This window comes from Lissotriton helveticus, assembly GCF_964261635.1.
Source record: "Lissotriton helveticus chromosome 1_1 unlocalized genomic scaffold, aLisHel1.1 SUPER_1_unloc_92, whole genome shotgun sequence".
Lineage (NCBI taxonomy): Eukaryota > Metazoa > Chordata > Amphibia > Caudata > Salamandridae > Lissotriton > Lissotriton helveticus.
Window position 1 is genome coordinate 706,981 of NW_027611739.1, and position 16,339 is coordinate 723,319.

Below are 16,339 nucleotides of genomic sequence, written 5' to 3' on the forward strand. Positions count from 1 at the left end.
GCCGCTTTTGAAAAGAAAAATAAATACATTTTTAAAACCGGACAGAGGTTGCGACTCATTTCCTCTCTCGTGTGGGGAGGCTGCTGGAATATTTATGTGGCCAAGGTCCGGCCCAAGAGAAACGCACCGCCCGCTAAAGAGCGCCATTCACACCCGAACCTGGACCCTTTTGTTTGAACGTGCAAAATACGAAGGGTGTGAGGTGCTCCCATAGACTGGACTATGGTTAGGGTCCCAGAAGATGTTTTAAAAGGACATTCTCAGGGTTTTCAGGCCGGCACAAGAGGCGCAAATTCAAATGTAGCACGCATGGAAGGCTACAGCGAACTACATGACCCAACATGCAGCACTGTAAAGAACAGCTGAAATGCGGTACCCAACAAGGGGTTAAAAAACGGAAGCACCGGTACACTGATGGTCGTGTGGGTGAGCTGTTACAACCTGAACCTGCGGCGCCTCCTCTCTGACGAAGCTCACAGTGGTGAGCGAAATGCATTAGAGCCAAACAAGAAAATGCCGCTTTTGAAAAGAAAAATAAATACATTTTTAAAACCGGACAGAGGTTGCGACTCATTTCCTCTCTCGTGTGGGGAGGCTGCTGGAATATTTATGTGGCCAAGGTCCGGCCCAAGAGAAACGCACCGCCCGCTAAAGAGCGCCATTCACACCCGAACCTGGACCCTTTTGTTTGAACGTGCAAAATACGAAGGGTGTGAGGTGCTCCCATAGACTGGACTATGGTTAGGGTCCCAGAAGATGTTTTAAAAGGACATTCTCAGGGTTTTCAGGCCGGCACAAGAGGCGCAAATTCAAATGTAGCACGCATGGAAGGCTACAGCGAACTACATGAACCAACATGCAGCACTGTAAAGAACAGCTGAAATGCGGTACCCAACAAGGGGTTCAAAAACGGAAGCACCGGTACACTGATGGTCGTGTGGGTGAGCTGTTACAACCTGAACCTGCGGCGCCTCCTCTCTGACGAAGCTCACAGTGGTGAGCGAAATGCATTAGAGCCAAACAAGAAAATGCCGCTTTTGAAAAGAAAAATAAATACAATTTTAAAACCGGACAGAGGTTGCGACTCATTTCCTCTCTCGTGTGGGGAGGCTGCTGGAATATTTATGTGGCCAAGGTCCGGCCCAAGAGAAACGCACCGCCCGCTAAAGAGCGCCATTCACACCCGAACCTGGACCCTTTTGTTTGAACGTGCAAAATACGAAGGGTGTGAGGTGCTCCCATAGACTGGACTATGGTTAGGGTCCCAGAAGATGTTTTAAAAGGACATTCTCAGGGTTTTCAGGCCGGCACAAGAGGCGCAAATTCAAATGTAGCACGCATGGAAGGCTACAGCGAACTACATGACCCAACATGCAGCACTGTAAAGAACAGCTGAAATGCGGTACCCAACAAGGGGTTAAAAAACGGAAGCACCGGTACACTGATGGTCGTGTGGGTGAGCTGTTACAACCTGAACCTGCGGCGCCTCCTCTCTGATGAAGCTCACAGTGGTGAGCGAAATGCATTAGAGCCAAACAAGAAAATGCCGCTTTTGAAAAGAAAAATAAATACATTTTTAAAACCGGACAGAGGTTGCGACTCATTTCCTCTCTCGTGTGGGGAGGCTGCTGGAATATTTATGTGGCCAAGGTCCGGCCCAAGAGAAACGCACCGCCCGCTAAAGAGCGCCATTCACACCCGAACCTGGACCCTTTTATTTGAACGTGCAAAATACGAAGGGTGTGAGGTGCTCCCATAGACTGAACTATGGTTAGGGTCCCAGAAGATGTTTTAAAAGGACATTCTCAGGGTTTTCAGGCCGGCACAAGAGGCGCAAATTCAAATGTAGCACGCATGGAAGGCTACAGCGAACTACATGACCCAACATGCAGCACTGTAAAGAACAGCTGAAATGCGGTACCCAACAAGGGGTTAAAAAACGGAAGCACCGGTACACTGATGGTCGTGTGGGTGAGCTGTTACAACCTGAACCTGCGGCGCCTCCTCTCTGATGAAGCTCACAGTGGTGAGCGAAATGCATTAGAGCCAAACAAGAAAATGCCGCTTTTGAAAAGAAAAATAAATACATTTTTAAAACCGGACAGAGGTTGCGACTCATTTCCTCTCTCGTGTGGGGAGGCTGCTGGAATATTTATGTGGCCAAGGTCCGGCCCAAGAGAAACGCACCGCCCGCTAAAGAGCGCCATTCACACCCGAACCTGGACCCTTTTGTTTGAACGTGCAAAACACGAAGGGTGTGAGGTGCTCCCATAGACTGGACTATGGTTAGGGTCCCAGAAGATGTTTTAAAAGGACATTCTCAGGGTTTTCAGGCCGGCACAAGAGGCGCAAATTCAAATGTAGCACGCATGGAAGGCTACAGCGAACTACATGACCCAACATGCAGCACTGTAAAGAACAGCTGAAATGCGGTACCCAACAAGGGGTTCAAAAACGGAAGCACCGGTACACTGATGGTCGTGTGGGTGAGCTGTTACAACCTGAACCTGCGGCGCCTCCTCTCTGACGAAGCTCACAGTGGTGAGCGAAATGCATTAGAGCCAAACAAGAAAATGCCGCTTTTGAAAAGAAAAATAAATACATTTTTAAAACCGGACAGAGGTTGCGACTCATTTCCTCTCTCGTGTGGGGAGGCTGCTGGAATATTTATGTGGCCAAGGTCCGGCCCAAGAGAAACGCACCGCCCGCTAAAGAGCGCCATTCACACCCGAACCTGGACCCTTTTGTTTGAACGTGCAAAACACGAAGGGTGTGAGGTGCTCCCATAGACTGGACTATGGTTAGGGTCCCAGAAGATGTTTTAAAAGGACATTCTCAGGGTTTTCCGGCCGGCACAAGAGGCGCAAATTCAAATGTAGCACGCATGGAAGGCTACAGCCAACTACATGACCCAACATGCAGCACTGTAAAGAACAGCTGAAATGCGGTACCCAACAAGGGGTTAAAAAACGGAAGCACCGGTACACTGATGGTCGTGTGGGTGAGCTGTTACAACCTGAACCTGCGGCGCCTCCTCTCTGACGAAGCTCACAGTGGTGAGCGAAATGCATTAGAGCCAAACAAGAAAATGCCGCTTTTGAAAAGAAAAATAAATACATTTTTAAAACCGGACAGAGGTTGCGACTCATTTCCTCTCTCGTGTGGGGAGGCTGCTGGAATATTTATGTGGCCAAGGTCCGGCCCAAGAGAAACGCACCGCCCGCTAAAGAGCGCCATTCACACCCGAACCTGGACCCTTTTGTTTGAACGTGCAAAATACGAAGGGTGTGAGGTGCTCCCATAGACTGGACTATGGTTAGGGTCCCAGAAGATGTTTTAAAAGGACATTCTCAGGGTTTTCAGGCCGGCACAAGAGGCGCAAATTCAAATGTAGCACGCATGGAAGGCTACAGCGAACTACATGAACCAACATGCAGCACTGTAAAGAACAGCTGAAATGCGGTACCCAACAAGGGGTTCAAAAACGGAAGCACCGGTACACTGATGGTCGTGTGGGTGAGCTGTTACAACCTGAACCTGCGGCGCCTCCTCTCTGACGAAGCTCACAGTGGTGAGCGAAATGCATTAGAGCCAAACAAGAAAATGCCGCTTTTGAAAAGAAAAATAAATACAATTTTAAAACCGGACAGAGGTTGCGACTCATTTCCTCTCTCGTGTGGGGAGGCTGCTGGAATATTTATGTGGCCAAGGTCCGGCCCAAGAGAAACGCACCGCCCGCTAAAGAGCGCCATTCACACCCGAACCTGGACCCTTTTGTTTGAACGTGCAAAATACGAAGGGTGTGAGGTGCTCCCATAGACTGGACTATGGTTAGGGTCCCAGAAGATGTTTTAAAAGGACATTCTCAGGGTTTTCAGGCCGGCACAAGAGGCGCAAATTCAAATGTAGCACGCATGGAAGGCTACAGCGAACTACATGAACCAACATGCAGCACTGTAAAGAACAGCTGAAATGCGGTACCCAACAAGGGGTTCAAAAACGGAAGCACCGGTACACTGATGGTCGTGTGGGTGAGCTGTTACAACCTGAACCTGCGGCGCCTCCTCTCTGACGAAGCTCACAGTGGTGAGCGAAATGCATTAGAGCCAAACAAGAAAATGCCGCTTTTGAAAAGAAAAATAAATACAATTTTAAAACCGGACAGAGGTTGCGACTCATTTCCTCTCTCGTGTGGGGAGGCTGCTGGAATATTTATGTGGCCAAGGTCCGGCCCAAGAGAAGCGCACCGCCCGCTAAAGAGCGCCATTCACACCCGAACCTGGACCCTTTTGTTTGAACGTGCAAAACACGAAGGGTGTGAGGTGCTCCCATAGACTGAACTATGGTTAGGGTCCCAGAAGATGTTTTAAAAGGACATTCTCAGGGTTTTCAGGCCGGCACAAGAGGCGCAAATTCAAATGTAGCACGCATGGAAGGCTACAGCGAACTACATGACCCAACATGCAGCTCTGTAAAGAACAGCTGAAATGCGGTACCCAACAAGGGGTTAAAAAACGGAAGCACCGGTACACTGATGGTCGTGTGGGTGAGCTGTTACAACCTGAACCTGCGGCGCCTCCTCTCTGACGAAGCTCACAGTGGTGAGCGAAATGCATTAGAGCCAAACAAGAAAATGCCGCTTTTGAAAAGAAAAATAAATACATTTTTAAAACCGGACAGAGGTTGCGACTCATTTCCTCTCTCGTGTGGGGAGGCTGCTGGAATATTTATGTGGCCAAGGTCCGGCCCAAGAGAAACGCACCGCCCGCTAAAGAGCGCCATTCACACCCGAACCTGGACCCTTTTGTTTGAACGTGCAAAACACGAAGGGTGTGAGGTGCTCCCATAGACTGGACTATGGTTAGGGTCCCAGAAGATGTTTTAAAAGGACATTCTCAGGGTTTTCCGGCCGGCACAAGAGGCGCAAATTCAAATGTAGCACGCATGGAAGGCTACAGCGAACTACATGACCCAACATGCAGCACTGTAAAGAACAGCTGAAATGCGGTACCCAACAAGGGGTTAAAAAACGGAAGCACCGGTACACTGATGGTCGTGTGGGTGAGCTGTTACAACCTGAACCTGCGGCGCCTCCTCTCTGACGAAGCTCACAGTGGTGAGCGAAATGCATTAGAGCCAAACAAGAAAATGCCGCTTTTGAAAAGAAAAATAAATACATTTTTAAAACCGGACAGAGGTTGCGACTCATTTCCTCTCTCGTGTGGGGAGGCTGCTGGAATATTTATGTGGCCAAGGTCCGGCCCAAGAGAAACGCACCGCCCGCTAAAGAGCGCCATTCACACCCGAACCTGGACCCTTTTGTTTGAACGTGCAAAACACGAAGGGTGTGAGGTGCTCCCATAGACTGGACTATGGTTAGGGTCCCAGAAGATGTTTTAAAAGGACATTCTCAGGGTTTTCAGGCCGGCACAAGAGGCGCAAATTCAAATGTAGCACGCATGGAAGGCTACAGCGAACTACATGACCCAACATGCAGCACTGTAAAGAACAGCTGAAATGCGGTACCCAACAAGGGGTTAAAAAACGGAAGCACCGGTACACTGATGGTCGTGTGGGTGAGCTGTTACAACCTGAACCTGCGGCGCCTCCTCTCTGACGAAGCTCACAGTGGTGAGCGAAATGCATTAGAGCCAAACAAGAAAATGCCGCTTTTGAAAAGAAAAATAAATACATTTTTAAAACCGGACAGAGGTTGCGACTCATTTCCTCTCTCGTGTGGGGAGGCTGCTGGAATATTTATGTGGCCAAGGTCCGGCCCAAGAGAAACGCACCGCCCGCTAAAGAGCGCCATTCACACCCGAACCTGGACCCTTTTGTTTGAACGTGCAAAATACGAAGGGTGTGAGGTGCTCCCATAGACTGGACTATGGTTAGGGTCCCAGAAGATGTTTTAAAAGGACATTCTCAGGGTTTTCAGGCCGGCACAAGAGGCGCAAATTCAAATGTAGCACGCATGGAAGGCTACAGCCAACTACATGACCCAACATGCAGCACTGTAAAGAACAGCTGAAATGCGGTACCCAACAAGGGGTTAAAAAACGGAAGCACTGGTACACTGATGGTCGTGTGGGTGAGCTGTTACAACCTGAACCTGCGGCGCCTCCTCTCTGACGAAGCTCACAGTGGTGAGCGAAATGCATTAGAGCCAAACAAGAAAATGCCGCTTTTGAAAAGAAAAATAAATACATTTTTAAAACCGGACAGAGGTTGCGACTCATTTCCTCTCTAGTGTGGGGAGACTGCTGGAATATTTATGTGGCCAAGGTCCGGCCCAAGACAAACGCACCGCCCGCTAAAGAGCGCCATTCACACCCGAACCTGGACCCTTTTGTTTGAACGTGCAAAACACGAAGGGTGTGAGGTGCTCCCATAGACTGGACTATGGTTAGGGTCCCAGAAGATGTTTTAAAAGGACATTCTCAGGGTTTTCCGGCCGGCACAAGAGGCGCAAATTCAAATATAGCATGCATGGAAGGCTACAGCGAACTACATGACCCAACATGCAGCACTGTAAAGAACAGCTGAAATGCGGTACCCAACAAGGGGTTAAAAAACGGAAGCACCGGTACACTGATGGTCGTGTGGGTGAGCTGTTACAACCTGAACCTGCGGCGCCTCCTCTCTGACGAAGCTCACAGTGGTGAGCGAAATGCATTAGAGCCAAACAAGAAAATGCCGCTTTTGAAAAGAAAAGTAAATACATTTTTAAAACCGGACAGAGGTTGCGACTCATTTCCTCTCTCGTGTAGGGAGGCTGCTGGAATATTTATGTGGCCAAGGTCCGGCCCAAGAGAAACGCACCGCCCGCTAAAGAGCGCCATTCACACCCGAACCTGGACCCTTTTGTTTGAACGTGCAAAACACGAAGGGTGTGAGGTGCTCCCATAGACTGGACTATGGTTAGGGTCCCAGAAGATGTTTTAAAAGGACATTCTCAGGGTTTTCCGGCCGGCACAAGAGGCGCAAATTCAAATGTAGCACGCATGGAAGGCTACAGCCAACTACATGACCCAACATGCAGCACTGTAAAGAACAGCTGAAATGCGGTACCCAACAAGGGGTTAAAAAACGGAAGCACCGGTACACTGATGGTCATGTGGGTGAGCTGTTACAACCTGAACCTGCGGCGCCTCCTCTCTGACGAAGCTCACAGTGGTGAGCGAAATGCATTAGAGCCAAACAAGAAAATGCCGCTTTTGAAAAGAAAAATAAATACATTTTTAAAACCGGACAGAGGTTGCGACTCATTTCCTCTCTCGTGTGGGGAGGCTGCTGGAATATTTATGTGGCCAAGGTCCGGCCCAAGAGAAACGCACCGCCCGCTAAAGAGCGCCATTCACACCCGAACCTGGACCCTTTTGTTTGAACGTGCAAAACACGAAGGGTGTGAGGTGCTCCCATAGACTGGACTATGGTTAGGGTCCCAGAAGATGTTTTAAAAGGACATTCTCAGGGTTTTCCGGCCAGCACAAGAGGCGCAAATTCAAATGTAGCACGCATGGAAGGCTACAGCGAACTACATGACCCAACATGCAGCACTGTAAAGAACAGCTGAAATGCGGTACCCAACAAGGGGTTAAAAAACGGAAGCACCGGTACACTGATGGTCGTGTGGGTGAGCTGTTACAACCTGAACCTGCGGCGCCTCCTCTCTGACGAAGCTCACAGTGGTGAGCGAAATGCATTAGAGCCAAACAAGAAAATGCCGCTTTTGAAAAGAAAAATAAATACATTTTTAAAACCGGACAGAGGTTGCGACTCATTTCCTCTCTCGTGTGGGGAGGCTGCTGGAATATATATATATATATATATATATATATATATATATATATATATATATATATCACGTAATCTTCAAACCTCCACACACCGGCGGCGAAAGAAGAGGCAGACCCCACGATATCCAGGCAAGTTGTATTTAATTCACACGCCTTTCAAAAATGTAACGTTTCGAGTACTAGCGCACTCTTGTTCACACACCACATTACTTGTTTGGAGTTTTCTTTTATATTTGCAGTTCGGACCCCACCTATGGGCCACACCTACCACACGTGCATCACAAGGTTCAGCCTATAGTCTGTAATGAGCAATTTAAAGCCACAGTACACATTTGATATTGTCAACTGCAGTTGTATAAAACAGTTTAAAACCAGATAGCAAATATATACGCCTTGTGTTCATTTCATTAAATTACACAGCCATACTTGCAAAATTCTGTATATTGCTGTACAAATACTTGACAGAAAACTTTGTATATCATAACTGCATGAATGCATAAAAGATTGACCATATACCGATTAAATGAATAATATGCTTGAATGCACAATTCACAACTAAATCAGTTGAAATCGAAAATAGAACAATACCAAAGTATATGAGGCATTACATGCAGGTTTTAATGTTAGATTTGATCATAGTACCGTTGAAAATTGATACGTAGCTAGGCAAAACTTGTGAATGAAAAGGGAAAAGACATCACCAAGATGCACCTCAGTGTATAACTATGCTGTTGAGCTACAGTCCTGTATATTTATTTAAAATTTATGTAACGCAAACTTTATATGGCATAAATATTTAAGGACTATTTACAAAAATTAATTATGTACAAAAAGTGAAAAAAAGTGCTCAACTATATTCACAGTGTAAATGAACCACCTAAAGAAATTTCTTTTAAACCAGTGATTATTTAAAAGACTGCCTTGTTCAGAAAAACCTGAACAGCCAGTTCAGAAACAAAAATCGGACTGCAGATCACCTAAAAACGGTGCACTATTTTGGGTTACATAGTGATCAAAAACGTTTGATATTTGTTGGCACTCTATCTTTGATAGTGTAGCAGCAGAAAACTATCTTGTGTTACATATACTCATTCTGAAGGAAGAGCGCTGGATCGACCTTACTACAAAAAGTTGTACATATCCTCGGTCGCGTTCAGCCCGTTAGGTTGTTTGCTGTCGAGCTTAATAATATACCGAGTTTCCAGTCGGCGTAATAGTTTATCACGGTCACCACCTCGTCTAAGTGGGGCAACAGCGTCAATGACATAATATGTAAGACATGACAGATCCCTGTTATGTCTGCTGTTGAAATGACGCGCCACCGGATAAGCACTATCGTGATTTACAATAGCACGTAAGTGCTGCAGTATTCTGACATGCACCTGGGCACCGGTACTGCCCACATAGCGCAGTCCGCAGGTGCACGACAAAACATACACCGCAAATTCAGTTCGACAGTTGTAATTTCCATGAATTGGGATTTCAGTGTCAGAGAAGGGAGTGCGGTAATGGGTGATGTTCTGCCCAAATTTACATGCTCGACATGAGGCACATTTGTGGAAGCCTTTGCCTCCAAACCAATGATGGACTCCAGGTAGTTCAGGGCTGGATTTAACCAGCTTGCTGTGCATACTATATGCTCGCCTGAATGTAATCACTGGTCTGTCTGGGGTCAAATCACGTAAAACGCCATCTGTTTTCAAGACTGCCCAGTGTTTGTTGATTATGGATTTAATTTTGCGGTGCTGTCTACTGTAAGTGGTTATTAGTCGAGTTGTGTCTGCATTAGTGTCACTGTCAGGAGGTTTGGGTGTCAGTAAAGAACCTCTTGATCTTGCCCTACTCTTCTGTAATGCAATGGATAAACAGCTTTTGCTATATTCCCTTGCCTGGAGTCTAGCCACCATCATAATAGCTCCTTCCTCAAACTTTTCTTGTGTGTTGCAGATTCTTTTTAAACGCAGCAATTCATCAAGAGGAATGCTTGTTATGACATGCTTGGGATGACCACTGCTGGCATGTAATGTACTATTGCCAGCAGTGGGTTTCCTATGTAAAGATGTGCCAATCAAGCCACCATTAATATTGATGTGAACATCAAGAAATTCAGCAGATGTAGGACTGATGTTGGATGTAAAAAATAAATTGAAAAGATTGGTGTTAAGTGCGTTAACAAAAACTTGAGCACTATTTACATCACCCTCCCATATGCAAAAAATATCATCAATGAAACGCATCCAATACTTGATGCGTTCAAAGCCAGGAATACCAGTCAGGTCCTGCTCCTCCCACAGCCCGACGTGCAAGCACGCGTAGCTGGGGGAGAAGCAGGATCCCATGGCAACACCACGTATTTGTCTCCAAATCTCCTTTCCAAATAGAAAATAGTTGTTGTTGAGGCACCATTGCACCAAGTCACATATCAATTTGTTATGACTATAGTACGCACAGGATTTGTGTCCCAGAAAATTTCTATATATATATATATATACATGTTCAAAGTTCCAAACTATCAGCCAGGTCCGCAATCACTGGAACACCAACACAGCAAAGAACACGAAGACACAGAAATCAGGTGAGTTGGTTAATTTAATAGCACCTTCGCCAGCATAACGTTTCGGCCTGCACAGAGGCCTTGGTCACATGACGCCATGGAGAGCGTGGGCAAAATTTAAAGTGCAAGTGCTAAAATTTTAAGACATTTGATTGGACAGCAGCGTGAAAAAGAAAACAACATAGAAGACATACTTGTCATGGCAAATATTGGGAGAATCCCAATAAACGAACACATCATTCCCAAAAATATATATATAAAACATGCCTAGTAAATTATATCCGAATTGACTTTCATAATTAACAATTTAAAAAATTTGTAATTTGAAAAATCATTCCATAATATTTACAAGTTGAATGCAAGTAAAAAGTCTGCGGATATAATATTGATATAGGTATACTATATCTAAGTAAGGGGTGCTTACACCACCTTACCCAGGCTGCAAGTGCAGACCTGTGGTGCCATTATTGAAGGCTTCCCAGGGGTGGCATAAAACATGCTTCAGCCCCTGGTAGGCCTCTGGGGTACCTAAGGTACCATATACTAGGGACTCATAAGGGTAACCCAGTAACCAATCTGGAGTGTACCTAAAGTACATGTAACCAATTTAGAGAGAGAACAGCTAGGCAAACTATCAACCACCATGTACTACAAACCCACGGCAAGAAATGCACTACTGGCCTTTGAAAGTTTCCACCCACGACCACTAAGGGAGAACCTGCCCTATGGCCAATTTCTACGCATAAGGCGCAATTGCAGCAATAAGGAGGACTACAACACACAGGCCGCAGACCCTTCCCACAGACTACAACAACTGGGCTACCCAAGAAGGATCATCGACAGGACCAAGAAACAGGCAAAAAAACAAAATAGAGATGCCCTCCTGGAAACACCGACCCATCAAGAAACAATAACACCATTGACCTGTGTCACTATGTACAACCCTATCTCCAATTCAGTGGCTAAAATCATCAAGAAAAATTGGAGAATCATCAACACGGGCAAACGAGACTGGGACCTGCCCCTCTTTGCCTACAAAAAATCGAACAGCCTACGGGATCAACTCATCTCTACACGGCCTAGAACCACGGAAACCACCACCATCCCTACACTACATTTAGTATGGAACCTCCCCAAAGTCACAGGTCACTACCCCTGTGGCGATTGCAGCATTTGCCATCTCACGAGTCAGTTCTTCGATCCTGCTGACACGGGGAAACATCGTTAAGGCTATTTCCTACATTTTGGCTTCAGGTTCAGTGGGTGGAGGGAAGATCTATTTTATTTCGTCATTGTTTTAAAAATAGCGTGAATAACCCTGAACACCTACCTGACTTATTATACACTCTTGCGCCCCCGTGCACCGCAGCCCTGTGTCTGATTGATGTGGAGGGCATAGACAAGAGCAAAGACCGGAACCACTCACTTCCGGGAGCGCGCCATTTTGGTCGGCGCACTAGTTGCTACACGCCCCCTGCCAACTATTTATATCCAATATGGCGCGGGAGCGCCGGCGGCGTGCCGCGCCAGTAGGTCGCCTCTCGCCAGAAACGCTGGCCAAAATCTGCCAGGTAGCTATCTTTACTCCAGAGAGGTTTTATTAAATCTGCGACCTCCATCTCACCATTGTAGCATTCCCCCACTTCATCCCCTGAGTGGCCCGTTATGCCCATGTGGCACTTTTGTACTTTCTAAACCAATGCCTTTATCTGTTTCTCCTGTCATACTCCCTCAACATCGGCTTAAAATACTACAGTTAAATGTAAGGTCATTAGCTAAACACCATGCGGAAATATATGACTGTATCATTGATGAAACTCCTGATATTTTCTTTCTGACTGAGACTTGGCTGAGTGATGATATGACGGCCACACCGAATCTGGCGCTACCCTCTGAATACTCGATTTCTTTGGTGAATAGAGTTATTAGGGGAGGTGGTATCGCTGTGATCACCAGGTCTGGCTACTCCTGTCTTTTTGATAAAGTTAATATGGAGGGATGTGAATGTGCTCACTTTAGTATCTCTGTGAGCACTCATTTTACCCTTTCCGGTCTATTAATATTTAGGCCTCCCGGACCTGCCTCCGGTTTTAACAATGCTCTCTTAGAGACAGTTGGAGCATTTGCTGTGGAATCGGCTAATTTTAGCATTTTTGGCGATCTTAACCTCCACCTTGATCTGGACCAGGATCCGACTATTCGCACTATGCTTGCCCATTTAGCCGCATTTCAGCTCCATCAAATAGTTAAAAGCCCTACACATAAAAGAGGTCATCTGTTAGACCCCATATTTACAAACATTGAGATGGCCACTGTGATTACCCCTACTCCTATGCCTGGTCCGACCATCTCCTAGTTGAAATGACCATTCCCACACCTGCATCTTCACACAACAATACTCAACGTTCGGTATTTAAAAGACCGTGGCGCAAGTTTCGACTTGAAGATTTCCACGCACTCTTAGGAGCGGACCCTTTAGGCCCTTTTACTAATTGTCGAGACAGGATATGATTCATTCTGTGCCTGGATCACCCGGGCACTTGACACTCTTATACCGGCAACCTGGATTAAGGGTCGCACACAGGATTCTAACCCCTGGTATAATGACACCTTGACTTCCCTGAAGAGGACGTGCAAAAGGTATGAGCGCAAGTGGAGGAAAGTCTATGCTCCCGAAAAAAAGCTTACTATCTAGCCGAACTTAAAACATATCATAGAGCTGTATGCATGTCTCGAGCAGAGTACTAGGCTTCTGAGATTAAATTGAGCTCCAACCCCCGCTAAAGTCATCTTCAAAATTCTCACAGATCTCAGTGCCAAAAAATCTCCAGCACTTATTCCCACGTCAGAACCCCAATGTGAAGAGTTGGCCTCCTTCTTCGTGGAGAAAATTCGGGCTATTTATCAATCTTTTTCTTCCATGACTATGCCCGGTCCATCTCCTTTCATTAGACCAGCCTTAGCCTCTGATCTGACGGCTATTCCTGAGATTTCATGGGAAGAATTTAGCCAATTGACTGAAAATTAAGTCCGGCTCTCCGGCTGATCCACTGAAAGCTGCCCAGTTCAGAGAATCCTCTCTGTCCTGTATGGCCCTGCTACACCAGCTGATTAATGCCTCTTTCTCATCCGCCATGGTTCCGGTGAAATGGAAACAGGCGTGGGTCTTTCCCATCCTTAAAAAACCTAATTTAGACCCTATGAAGCCTAAAAAATTCAGGCCTATCTCTCTTCTTCCCTCGATAGCGAAGGTGGCAGAATCACATGTTAATACTATACTTACCAACGTTCTGAGCTCCAGTAACATTCTGGATGAAACACAACATGGTTTCCGCGCTGGTCATAGTACCGAGACCGCTCTCTTGGCCATGACGGAACACCTGTGATCTATCCTTGACCATGGTCAAATGGCGGCACTGATCCTGTTAGATCTCAGTGCCACCTTTGACTCTGTTTCCCACAAGATTCTGCTCCACAGGCTTGAGGAGGCAGGGATCACTGATATGGCCCTTGCCTGGTTCGGATCTTTTCTGACCGAGAGGTCATTTCGTGTTTCCACCCCTCCTTTCCTATCTCAGGCACATCCTATTGAGCAGGGTGTCCCCCAAGGCTCGGCATTGAGCCCCACATTATTTAATCTTTATGTTCAGCCGCTAGCTGCTGTCACCAAACAATGGGACCTCGCCATCCTCTTATATGCTGACGACACGCAGCTAGTGGCTGCCCTAACGGAAGGATCGGCCCCAAATGTCTCCAGGTTTAAAAGCGGCCTGACTGCCGTGGCAGACTGGATGACATATAACTGTCTGCAACTAAATGCAAATAAGACAGAGGTGCTACTGGTTGGAAAAAACGTAGACCTATGGGGTGATCACTGGTGGCCCAATGCCCTGGGTAAAGCCCCAGAACCCAAAACAGAAGTCAAAAACTTTGGGGTCTGGCTGGATTCCTCCCTTAATTTTTGCTTGCAGACAAAAAAGTCGCTGCTACATGCTTTGGCATTCTATGAGGTCATCTACAAGGCAGCTGATAGTCCAGTCCACGGTTCTTTCCCGTTTGGACTACGCCTGTTCCCTGCTGCTGGGAGCCAATCGGGCAGAGATCTCTCGGATGCACCGCACCCAAAATGCGGCTGCTAGAGCCTTAGTAGGCCTTCCCCGATTCTGTTCAATCTCTGATGCCATCGGGAGGCTTCATTGGCTCCCTATGGCTCAGCGAATTCAGTTTAAGACTCTATGCCTGTCTTTCAAAATCTTATAACTTGCTACTCCTAAAACGCTCTGCAACCTTTTGACCCCGTATGTTCCAACTCGCGTGTTACACTCTGCAGGTCAACATCTGGTCAGGGTACCTCGGATTAAGCGATGCCGAGCGGGAGGACGCTCCTTCCGCTACTTAGCAGCAAAATTGTGGAACTCATTACCAGCCCACATACGAGGACGGGAAGGCCTGTTGGACTTCAGAAAGGCAATCAAAACCCATCTCTTCCCCCTAAACTAAGCTTTTCTGGAATTATGCCCTGCTGAATCTCATCGGAGTCAGTTATCTATCTGCTACAAAGCGCCGGGTCGCCCCTTTGCTGGGGCAGCTGAGCGCTATATAAGCTATTTTAACATAACATAGCATACCAAAACCCTCAGTCTGGAAACGGGTAAAACATTGCACCAACGCAAGCACACGAACTGCAATTCTACCAACCTAGTATACTTGATTGAGTGTCCATGCCAGCTCCGATACGTGGGGATGACCACGAGAAAAGTACGCACCAGAATCACTGAAAACAGAAGTACGGTTCGGTGCAAGAAGACTATCAGCAAACTCACAGAGCACTTCTTAAGGCATGGACATACCACCAATGACCTTAGATGGACAGTCATCGAGCAGATCCCTGTCCACCCTACAGACAATGAGAAGCACCTACTGTCCAAAGAACAACGCTGGATCTACAGATTGTCAGCCCACACGGAGGGTTTGAATGATAATATTCCGTGGAACAGCCTCAGTAGATAAGGCGTCCCCCCCTGTCAATACCTGACACATCACACTCTCCCAGTGCCATCTCACCAACAGCGCCCTTGCTGGGCCTGGAATGTCCCTGCCCTGCCACATGTTCCAATGCCAAACGTCCACAGTGAGACGTACTGGATCTAACACCTAGGTTGTGACCAACTCACTCACAGTTCCTTCTTAGAATGCGCTAACCCAACACTCTGTGAGATGACACTAGATCTCGCCCACTGATGCCCCCCGAACCTTACTCCACCGACAGGGCACTGAGCCTCCACGGCCCGACTTACTACACCGTTGACGGAGGGGATGATTAATTGAGGGCAGGAGGGGCCAGGGGACTCAGAGCAGCCGCTCAGAAGCCGCGCTGGGGAGACCGTGAAAGGGAACTAAGGGGAATAGGACGGCTTAATTTGTATCGGGGAAGTCCTGGACCTCTTGCTCTAAAACAGGAAAAAAACATATATATGAGCTATTGGAGACTGAAGCTTGAGAGTTGTACAATTTATTTGAAGACACAGATTCTAGAAATAATCAATGATAGCATAAAAACCACGTAGTACTTGGCCCTGTACCCAGCATTCTCTTGAAAGTCACATGGACCAGTTTGAGTTTTACAAAGTACAGTTTGCAGCTGCTATGAGAGAGGCTTTGCTTTAAGTACACTTTTGAGCTTTGAGGCTTATTGCATAGAAAAAGGCTAAGCACATATGGGTACACATACCACTGTATATAAAGTCATATCCTGCAAGTACAAGTTAAACACTTCTAATGCAGTGAAGATAAAACAAGGTCAGAGAAAACATAGCAAATATAACATTTCAGATGGCGAAATATAACTGTAAATGCAATAAGGAAAAAGTATTATAAAGCAGAATATACAATGGAGGAGCAGAGCCTAAGTACATGGAACAAGGGCTATCTCGAGTAACCCCTGGGAAAAACTCCTGTCCGACACTCAAGTGCAGACGCGGAGTAG